Source organism: Atta colombica, unplaced genomic scaffold (genome assembly GCF_001594045.1).
Source record: "Atta colombica isolate Treedump-2 unplaced genomic scaffold, Acol1.0 scaffold5, whole genome shotgun sequence".
NCBI lineage: Eukaryota > Metazoa > Arthropoda > Insecta > Hymenoptera > Formicidae > Atta > Atta colombica.
This window is the reverse complement of record NW_017259539.1, coordinates 323,875-336,128: the sequence shown is the minus strand read 5'-3', so window position 1 is coordinate 336,128 and position 12,254 is coordinate 323,875.

Here is a 12,254-nt window from a genome sequence, read left to right as displayed (position 1 = left end):
AAAGTGTTATGCATTGTAAGGACTATGGCTTTGAAAAGATATAAGACTCGCAGTTTAACAGACAACAACTATTTTTGTGTGTCGAAAATTCCAATGGAGATCAATTTTTCCCGCTGCAGGAATATTATGATTCCCGCGCGTATTGAAAAAATAGTTGAACTGTCGATAATTGGCGGTACACATAACACTGAATTATTAGGTGTACAACTTTGCTTTCGTCGTTTTCCTATAGATGGCTTTAGCGGTAAGTGGTGGTCAAAATAAATAGATCATAGACGTCATACAATAAACTTGGGCATCTGTCAACATAACCCCATAGAAACTAGTAGGTAGTCGATTTGTGTCTGCATCATAAAGTTATTCTCGATTGAAAATGTCAGTTTACGAGCCAAATTCTCGTCATTTGCGGGAGGTTTTAATTTTTTGCTTCAATATGAAGAAATCTGCGGCTGAGGCTTATCGAATGCTCTCAAATACTTATGGTGAGGCCGCTATTAGTGAAAGAACGTGTCGTGAGTGGTTTCAATGCTTCAAGAACGGTGATTTTGACGTCCAAGGTCATGTTCTGTATTTGGTGGGACCAGCTCGGCGTAGCGTATTATGAACTGTTAAAACCGACTGAAACAATCACAGGCGATCGGTATCGAACGCAATTGATGCGTTTGAGCCGAGCATTGAAAGACAAACGGCCGCAATACAACGAGAGACACGATAAAGGGATTTTGCAGCATGACAATGCTCGACCCCATGTTGCGAAAGTGGTCAAGACACTTGGAAACGTTGAAATGGGAAGTCCTACCCCACCCGCCGTATTCTCCAGACGTTGCTCCCTCTGACTATCACTTGTTTCGATCAATGGCACACGGCCTGGCTGACCAGCACCGGTCTTATGAAGAAATAAAAAATTGGATCGATTCGTGGATAGCTTCAAAAGATGACAGTTTTTTCGACGCGAGATTCGTACGCTACCTGAAAGATGGGAGAAAGTAGTGGCCAGCGATGGACAATATTTTGAATTATAAATGTGTAACCAGTTTTTTACAATAAAGCCTCGAATTTCGGAAAAAAAACGGCGGAAGCAAAGTTGTACACCTAATACATCGTACAAAAAGGATCCCGCTGTAAAAAAAAATATTTTCATGACATGATGTTATGAATGTGACAAACGTTACTCCGCCATCATGTATCACGGCTACATTACTATAAAATTATAAATATAAAGTGCGGCCATAAAAAGAATGCGGGCTGTGAACGAGTCACGTGCAAGCGCTCTATGGAAGAGTTCGATGTGATCTAAAGACTGTGAAAAAAATATGGAAAATCATTTGCGAGTGGAACGCGAATTGCTGGAGTAGAGCGACCAAGTCATCACTCTGATGGAGTGTTTCGCGAAACTGCAACGATGCGACGAGTTCATCGAGCGGTTCGAAGAATTTTGTTGTTCCAAGCGTCTGGACCTCACCATTGGACATAGACAACGGTGGCGAGACTCGCGCGTGTAATATCATTTGGAGCGATGGTTCATGCACGTTGGTGATGGGTACGCGAATGGCGACGAAAGATCTGGCGAGAGATCGATGCTACGTTCGAGAATCGTGTTCTGATTGATGCGATAATTAATACGGATTACATCGAGCTGTGGCAGTTTTTGGAAGACACGGGTAATGTAGCTCGAGCGAGTGCGAGACGTTGTAGGAGACACAGTAGTATGAAAGTGAATACCGCGTTAAACGGTGAGTTTGCGGCGAACGATAAATGTGCCATCAGGAGCATAAATACAAAAAACAGTGAGATATACCGATTTACGCGAATGGTTATCGAGCTCACATTGGCGTCACTCGAAGAATTCCAGGAATGCGACAGTGGGCGCTGTCGCGAATTCTCAACTTGTTAACGTGAACAAACTAAATTCCATGCATGCAGAATATCACATCGAAATGCTGAGAAATTATGCTGAAGAAGGCGATCAATGTGAAATGGATAATGCAAGCTTCACATGGTCGCCGCTCTATATCCCGCAGAAAAAAATGTGAATCGTAATTAATCGTATCCACTATATATTATACTACAGTTTTAAATCTCCGAGACATCGAGTTTCATTCGAGTTATTTCAAATGTATTCTCGAAGATTGTAAATAAACAGATCATAGACACCGAGCCGTTCTTGTTCAATCACGCTTATAACCGACATTTCGTTCAAAACATGAGTATATCTCGCTCCTATTCTAATCACACTGTCTATCTCAGATAGCACGCGAGCCCCCTTGCGCGACACTCGAAAAGTTGACTATCGCACACACGTTCCCCATGAGAGAGAGCAGTTTGCTTCCCTATTGATCCCGATCCATACGGATCGATTACCGAGATTCGTGCTTAACAAATCTTATCCCGAAGATATGGGAAAAAGTTCGTGGCGTTTTTCCCACTAGAAGGCATTAAAAAAACGCCACGAACTTTTTCCCACACCTAATATTAAGTGCGGACCAAACCGAAATTTCGTCGCGTATCAACTGTTTTTTTGTCTCGTAACATTACCGATCTACGTTTACTGCGAGGGCATTCAATGCGCAAGAAATACATAAGTTTTCGGCAAGCTTTGCCAGTCTCATTGCTGCCCGCAATACGAATTATTTGTAACGACTGCGAGAAAATATTCAAAGTCGTATCAAGTGCGAGTTACACGTGCACGCGTCTAACCGAACAAATAAATTCTCGAATTACGAGCACCACTTGAATAAATCTTAATTCCGACTCAAGAATAAAGCTTAAATTATTGCAACAAAGAGAGTCGTCGTTATTTCACGCCGCTTTGGTGAGCGAGTTTTCCATACAAAGTGACACCAGCGTCAAACCACAATAATACGATGAAAAATTATAGTCACACATAGTGGATTGTGACAAAATGAACGATTGCGAGCGAGGATGGCAAGTGGCTCCAGTTTGGGAACTGCAATAAGGAACGAATGTCGTTCATCGCCTATGCCAATTTGAAGTGCGTTCTACATAAAATAGAATCCAGCAATGAAAACGTATCGCGTGAAATATACATATCAACAATGAGGTATTTAATATATTATGTGCAACAGAATATTAATGAGCGGTGCTCATTCGATGACGCGTTATCATCAGTTCTGTCGAGATAAAAATTGTATAGCGTGGTTCGCGCGACAACTCCAAGACTTGGCGCGTGAAAAATATCGTATCCGCTAACATGCTCAGGAGCGTTGTCAAATCTGCGAGAAACTATTTGCGCCGGATACGTGACGACACGTGGGTACGTAATCATTGTCATCTCATCGGTAGATACCGCGGTTCAGCGCAAATTGTAATCTAAATTATAAAAATTTGCTATATATTCCGACCGTATTTCACAATTTATCGGGTTACAACGCACATTTTATAATCAAAGAAATTATTACCACGTACGATGGACATACAGATCTCCCTTCTATAACGAAGGAAAAATACATTTCATTCACTAAACATCGATAACATCAAAGATAAAAATGAAAATAATTTTTACAAAAATTGTATAATAATAAAATTAAGATTCATCGATTCTTTCAAATTTCTAAGTAAGCCTTGATAAATTGGTGTATCTCGATAAAGAAAAACTAAAAATTACACAGTTAGAATTTTGTAAACTCAGGACGGTTTTGAACTTCTCATATGCAAAAACGTCTTTCCTGTATCGGTATTTCGCGATACGGTTCGGTTCACAGAGGACTTCGGGGATTATTGAGTAGTAGCCTCGCAGTTCTTAAACAGAATATATTTAACTTCACACATAACAACAGTGGTTATTTATTACAATCTCACTTAGCACTTTCTACGTCGCGGTAGGTTTCGTTTAAAGGAAAGTAACACGACAAGTTTCTCTTTAAATTTCTGACCCGCGATCGCGTCCGCGCTTATATTCTATATTTTTCGGATCCTTGAGCGTTCCGTGCTGGCCCATCAGCGTTCCGCGTATCAGGCGAGAACAGTTTCCGCGTAATTTCCGAGCCCGCATTTCTTAAGTAAATAATTTATATTCGCTCAGGATCTTCTTTTATATTAATTATTTAAAAGTAACTTTAAGTATATTAAATAAATCGGTTTTGGCAATCATTTATTTAATCGTTTATATTTCTTGCACGTTCGTGATGCAATTGTTACTTGTGCAATTAGCATTCCATACGAGTACGTTGATTGCATCGAAAAGCTAGAGAACACGCGTTTATCATTATGAATCATTTTTTGATTCGTTGACGGATGACACCGTATCCGAGAGCGATTACGCTCACATCGCGAACATCTGGCAGCGATTCTCTACTCGGCGAGTACTGTGATCTATACTTGAAAACTGATATCTTGTTATTAGCCGATAATAATTTAGATCGTGTATATAATTTACACGAGGTGTACACAATATTAGAATCGAAAATCGCTCTGAGTCCATATTCTATCGTCGATACGTGGGGTAGATGATATTGGTACGATCATCGCACGCGAGGTTATCGTCTATTCATGATCGTGTGATTGATCATCGGATTTACGTGAGGGACTTTCGAACATTTCGATCACTTCCTATTTCTCCTCCTCTTCCTCTTTCTTCCTCTTACGCTTGAGGGCAGACGCTGTGCCATCGTCGCGCAACTTTCTCTTTGTCGCGCGAATGCCGGAACTGTCGGCGAAAAGTCGCGATTCGATAAGAAATTAAAAATGTCTGTTCAACGCAATTCTGGTTTTCAAAGCGCGATGTTTCTTGCGGATCGACTCGTCTTCTCGATTTTCCTTTTTTTACATTCGCACACATTTGTTATGTTTTCTGATGAAGTATCGACAACGACTACTATGTTACGGTATTGCAAACTCGTTAAACCCCTTTCTGTATCTATCGTTTGTAAGCACACTATCCTTGTCTATCACTAGTAATCTACATTTTTGTTGCCAAGTCGCGGCACAACGTGAAAAATTTGTCGTACGACATATCAGTATTCACGTGATCATTGTAAACGTGTTTCAAGTTGGTACCATCCTAGTTAAACAGAATTAGCAGGTTCGCGTTGTTGCATATCAGATGTTTAGGTATCCTCGCGTACATTTGACAGAGATAGAAACAGTCGACGTTCGCGTGGCGGCTCATCGAGAAATATTCTTTCACTACATTCTGTTTGTCGCATGCCATATCATCAAAGATAAAAAGAATTTGGCCGCGTCTCGTTCGGTGAAATGACATCGCTATTGTTGGAGAACGTAAAATAACCGATTTCGATAGATGTAAACAAATTTTCGAGATATCGATACTTTGGCTATTGCAGCGAATAGATATACACGTTCTCAAAACGTATGCTTCGTGCTCTCAAGCAAACTTATGAGACTGTTGGTTTTATCGCAATTCGATTGGTCGCAAATGATCGCGCTTATAGTACTCGGCAGCATTTCGCCGTGCTTGCATTTCTCTGTCATTATTTGCAATTTTCACACAGTGTCACACAGTCACAGTTTATGACGCGTATCATCAGCGATTGCCACACGAATGTCATGTTTGCACTACATACTACGCGCTCTCGAACACCTATTTAAAGGCACGCGAATCCGCGAATCGCGCAATAGCAAAATCTCGCGCTGTATCATCCTTTCAACATTCTGGACTTGAGCGCCGAGCAGTTGCAGTATATACCAAAGGTCATACTGTTACGCATGTACGGTGACTATATCTACCACGTGGATAAGCTTTCAGAATACGTGAAGGCAGATCCGGATGTTCGAACCTATCGTTGCGATGAACACTACATCAGCGTGACAACGGATGCAAATCAATAACCCTACACCTAAAATAAAGGATTAGCGAATGTCAGCGTCGCGTGGCAGTCTATTAAAACACGCTTCCTTTTGAATTACATATTCCAGGCTACCAGTTTTCGGTGATCCGAACATTTGATTGACGATTAGCCAGAAGACGCGGGCATAAATCTGCTGGACATGACGTGCCGAGAACAGCTACGTGTCTGTCGGTAAGACTGGTGCTTTGAGAACACGACGTTGCGTATTCTCAAAACACCAATCTTACCGACAGATACGTGGCTGACAAGGGACTCGTCAATAAAGCGCTAGGACGCTCCATCGCGAGAGATTCGGCTCTGTGCGAGAGAGCCGCCGCTGCTGCCGTCTGGGATGAAAGCCAATAACAAGATTGGTATGGGCATGAAGTCGCAGAAAAAAATGAAAAAAAAAAAACAAAAAAGCGGATATTTCTAATGGCAAAACGAGGTAGTGCCTCACATTTCTACCAATTGGGCGCGTTTGAGTTCTTGATCGGAGCGGTCAACGTGACGAAACGACAGCAAAGCCACGCGACGTTTCCTCAGCTCGAGGAAATTGCAATATCACGATCGCGCGGTGGATACAGCCGCGGATTGTATCTCACTCAGTCCAAATACGGACACTATATCTAGGCCTGTACAAACGTGCAAGGCATAGTAGCGAAGAAAAAAAAAACATTAAAGAGACGATAAAAATATCTTCAGGCACAACTATCAACGTGCAATTAAACGAACTCACGAGACATATGCGCGTACTGTATTTTAAAAGTGTTTTCATGTATAACAGGTTACCGACGACGGGGAATGTTCATCCCGGTGATCGCATATGCGGCCGCAGAATAGGCCGATCTGTAGACTGCAAAGGACAAGAAAGTTCTTAGGGCTATGCAGCGAGAAATGCTTATAGCACATACAAGCGCATACCGCACAGCGTCGAGGAAGTCACTTAGCGTGGTAGCAAGATAAACTCCCATTGACCTACTCTTAAATGAGCGTAGAGCTCTATTTGAGGTAAGAAAGGGCAAGGATGTAGAGATAAACGGAATCATAATGGGAAAAGATGTGGATATAAAGAAAGTAATAAGGAAAAAGATAACAAGATGGCAAACTAGTGAGAAATCTCGACAAAGAGTCAAATAACATTCACCTTCTTCAATAGCATACAAGAAAGGCTTCAGACTAAATGGGTTCAGCTCAACTACTGGTCTACGCAGACTCTAACTGAGCATGATAACTTCTATGCGAAACTTTCACAATTAGGGCTTATTGAAAAAAGCTCATGCAAATGTGGAGCTAAAGAGGACACAGTCTGGCACCTCTTAGAGTGTCCAGAATTTGAAGCGCAAAGAATTGCTTTACGGGATATAATTCCTCATAACGAGTGGAAACTGCCTGAGGCGATACAATTCCTAGTGTCAAACGCCGAAGCATTTCAAACACTCATCGGCTTCTCTAAAGAATCATGTTGTGGCAGCAACCTTAAAAAGCAACCTTAAAAAGAGGATTAGATTCTGAGACTGTTCACCAAGACAGGGCCGATCCTCTCAAAGTGATATATACGTGAAGCTCAGTTAAGGGAGATCTGCCTCTCATCACAAGAGAATCCCTGACAAAGTAAATCCGTATATCATCACGGTAAATACACACGCATCACTGAGCAGTTTAAGGAAACTTAATAACTATTATTACAGGGTCAGGGCGTCTGGGGACGAGACGCAAATTAGTGGGCCTCCCCGTAAGCGCGAGGCGCTTCGAGAACTCAGGACTCGAGACGCGTCGCGGCGAAATTGCTCATTTCTGCAGAAAAACTCTGCAGGCGCTGCTGGATTCTTCCATCGCCTTTCTCAGGGCAGCTTCGCTAGATGGTGGATGGTAGTTTGTCGCATATACCTTTGTAGGTGAGATAGCATGTTCGCCCTCTTCGGGACGGGACCGACTAACAATAACTGTCCCGAGAGTCAACTAATATACTATTTGCCGATACATTTTGTCGATAAACACGTAACGGTATTGACGCCACTGCATTAGGATAGCTAAATCCCTTTAAAGTTTAGGGTCAATATAGAGCATATGGTCGTTCAATGACCCCATTGAATCCCATTTGAAGTGCGGCATGCAGCGTTGAAGACTAAGTGGATGGTTGCGCTGCTGTCACGTAAGACAGCGTGATGCGGAATATAATAAATTTGCTCTGTTTTTGACAATTTCTGTCGGTGGACTTTTGATCCATATGACCGAATGTTTCGTATTTTGCGAGAAATTCGCGGTATTCGGAATCGGTAATTGGGTCTCGAACGGCAATAGAGTGCGATTCGCTTATCGAAATAGATGATTCGTTTTTAAACGGTAATCGGACGATATAGTGTCCCTCCAGCATATGGGAATGTGTGACTTTGAAGTGCTCTTCGCACTGGTGATGAGAGCTCCGAAGAGCTTTCTGAGGCACTTCCTCAATTTTCCAGAATTTGAAGCGCAAAGAATTGCTTTACGGGATACAGTTTCTCATGAGTGGAAACTGCCTGAGGTCCAATTCCTACAAAGATCGTGATCGAGAGTTTTAAGAATAACTCCGATGCGCAAGTGCAGAAATTGACTCAGTAATCTCGGAAACGAGACTATTGGTCCAAAAAGAATCCAGCCGAGAATAGTATTTTGCACGGTAGGCTCATATTCAGAACCTTTCCGAACACCGAACGAATAGATCGGTACCGATTATGATGTCGATCGGACCCGAGCTCATGAGGTCACGATTGGCAAGTTCGAGTCCAGCGACGTGTTTCCAATTATTCACGGTATTGATTTGATTCGATAAATATTTCATTAATGATCGAAGTATAAACGCGGTCGTAGTATAGGCAGGTCTATCGCGATACGCCGGAATAATCGTAATTTGGGCAGCGTGACACAGGACAGCATTTTGCTCATGCCGGTAATGGAAACGATTAATTTTCGAAAGGAGACGTTGAACAAGCGATTCGAATAAACGGAGTAGAAATGGATCCCTGATCAAGCGCGCAAACGGTGACAAAATGTTTATGAGTCAAATAAATTCGCGACGAGGTCGCGAACAAGATTTTGGAGCTCGGCACTACGGTTTTCGATAATAAGCGACGGTTATATTCTCGCTCCTCGTCGGATATCGACGGTTGCTTAATGTCGACAGGTTAAACGAAATTATCAAAACGTAACAATGTGTGACATCGTTTACTACACTATCAACACGCGCGAAGATTTGTACAATCTTTCACGGAATGCTTCGTACTGAAACAGTTCACACAGCGTTTCTGGTTTTTAATGAATTCAAAATGTTGGGATGGAGTTTGTTTTAGGAACGTAGAATATTGATACAATAGATGGTTCACTTTATGTAATGGGTACAAGAACGGAATGGTAGATGCGGTAAGGCGAGAATTTTCTTTTTCGTCGTCTGTGATTTCTCCATTGCATTGACGAGTACAATCGCGTCGAACGCGCGAATGCGAGATGCGAGATAATCAAGTTTGTGATACGAGTAACCTACGGTAGCCAAGTTCAAATTCCAAGCTTTTCGCAATAACTTATCGAGTTTTTATGCAACCAGAAAAATAAGCCAATCATCCTAATGTTCAATAGCACACTGAGATTGCTCAGGTCTTGTATCGTTTTATTGATTTGATCGCGAAGCGTACGAAGATCGTTGGAAGTTTCTGTCGTGAGTAAATTGAAAAGCGATTGTAAATGTATCACAATAAGGCGATGTTTATTGTCGTATTGGGAAACGAAAATATTCCACGCGATAGTGAAATTATCATTGATTATCGCGAGATGGTCAAGAGCGTTACTTGCATCCCCTTTTATGAACACAAATAATGTATGCGCTCGACATTCGTTAAATGTCTAATCATCATAGATTATCGAATACGATTATGTAAATAGTTGTAGGTTATCTTGCCATGTTGTAATGTTACGACTAGTAGTATAAGTTTCTGCTATACTACTAGTAATATAAGTTTTCTAAATATATATATATAGTGATGTTATCGCAAATTAATAAGGTTTATTTAACTTTTTTTACAGTACAAACTAGCGATGGTATCGATCATCCTATTTTCGCAATTTTGCTTCTACATCGCTTCTACATGCAAGGAAAGAAAACGCCTTGGAAGAAGAATCTTCGCAAAATTTTGAGTCCATCGACGATGAACAGCAACAGCAGTGGCAGCGGCAGCGGTGGCATCGTCGTCGTCATCGTCGTCGTCATCGTCGGAAGGAAAATAATCATCACCGGCCATACCAACAGCAGGAGGTAACTTTGCTTTTATCGAGTTAAGGGTGAAAAACTTGCGTTGATTTAGAAATTTTGCGATACTAGAGAGGGAGGCAACTTTCTCGATATGTTCGCTATCTCCGAAGGTATAGATATCATTCGTTGGATAGAAAGCACATTCCGTGAAATTCGGATGTATGCACTACATTTGTGCAAACCGAACGATTACGTAGGATTATCGTTCGAGTCGGCGGATTTAGCGCGTGGCTGATCTATCGTTTCGTCCAGCACGCGATTTAACTCATGAGGACATATGGTAACTCGTGAGTTCTCTGGCGCTAAGTGCTGGAGGATTCGATATCGCAGAAAATTTTACATTACGTGTTTTCAAAGTTTCAGTCAGTCGCGGGCGTTAATCTAATCGATTAACTCGCGAAGATGTGTCAAATTTGCCGCTCGATTTTGCAAATAAACAACACAGACAATTTGTGTTCTTCCCCGTTCGTTCGTAGTGGCACGCATACATCAAGAGCGTGCGCAACTGCATATGGGGGAACTGCAAGAAAGATGCGAATCCGTGAGATACCAGCGTTTTTCGTTACAGCGTAAGCTAGCTGAAGAATTAACGAAAACCGCTGGTATCATAATTCCTGAGGAAAGTTGTAGAATTCGAGGAATCGAGCAATTCCAACGGATTCTCGCTTCCGAAAATATTGCAATTATGATATATAATTTCAGTACTTTCGATCGAGGCGAGAATCCGACGTACGACGGCTGCGCGTTACTTTCCTCTCTAGGTTGCGAACCCTCGTGTCGTTTAAATATAATGTATTACGAGGGTACTCACGACATTATATCCTATATTAAATATAAAGGCCGTTGCCAGTTCTCGCGGAGAATATTGCGTATAACATGGGCTTTCATAACGACAGAGGTCATCGATGCACAAAAATGCCACGCTGTTACACCATCTCATTTTGCGAACGCTCCGATGTTGAGTTGAATAAGTGCGATTCGTGTGTTCGCGTCTTTTTCGGGCATGCATGTCGAACGTCATCGAGCGCATCATATAATCAATCCCTCGCAAGCGAATCTATTAAAATTTGTAATGGATGCGAGCGATTGGTTAATTCAAAATCGCGACACGATTGCGACGTAGTTTATTGCAAAACTAGTCGATCGTTACAGTCTTCGAATCATTTGTGTTACATGCGGTCTCTTTGTCGTAAAGCCTCAGTAGAAAACCCTGGAGAGGGTACGAGATATAGATTTACTGTAGTATCGCGAGAAGAAAATCCGCAAACAAATACGAATGAACGTCGAAGACATGATCGAATGTGTTAAAAGAGATTACGTCGCATTCGTGTTTTATGATTTCGAAACGCGACAAGACGAGACGCTCGAAGGAATGGAGAACGTAAGAATTCACGTTCTAATTCTCTGCGTTGCGCAACAAATTTGCGAAGTGTGCGCGGGAATAGAGGTCATTGCGATGTCGTCCGCGTGCGGAGTGCGCGAATTCATTTTATTTATTTAGTAGTGATCCCATAAAAGAGTTTGTCGATTTCGCAACGAGAACATTTAAATATTTATAAAAAATCATCTGTATTGCGCATAATGCTAAAGCATTTGAGTTCATTTTAAAGTACCGTTGAAAAGTCGGAAATAACGGAAGAGCCTTGGATGATTTTGAATGAAACGAAAATTATCGTTATGACGATTGGTCGTATTAGGTACTTTGCTTCCGCCGTTTTTTTTCCGAAATTCGAGGCTTTATTGTAAAAAATTGGTTATATATTTATGATTCAAAGTATTGTCCATCGCTGGTCACTACTTTCTCCCATCTTTCGGGTAGCGTACGAATCCCGCGTCGAAAAAACTGGTCATCTTTTGAGGCTATCCACGAATCGATCCAATTTTTTATTTCTTCATAAGACCGGAAATGTTGGTCAGCCAGGCCGTGTGCCATTGATCGAAACAAGTGATAGTCAGAGGGAGCAACGTCTGGAGAATACGGCGGGTGGGGTAGGACTTCCCATTTCAACGTTTCCAAGTATGTCTTGACCACTTTCGCAACATGCGGTCGAGCATTGTCATGCTGCAAAATCACTTTATCGTGTCTCTCGTTGTATTGCGGCCGTTTGTCTTTCAATGCTCGGCTCAAACGCATCAATTGCGTTCGATACCGATCGCCTGTGATT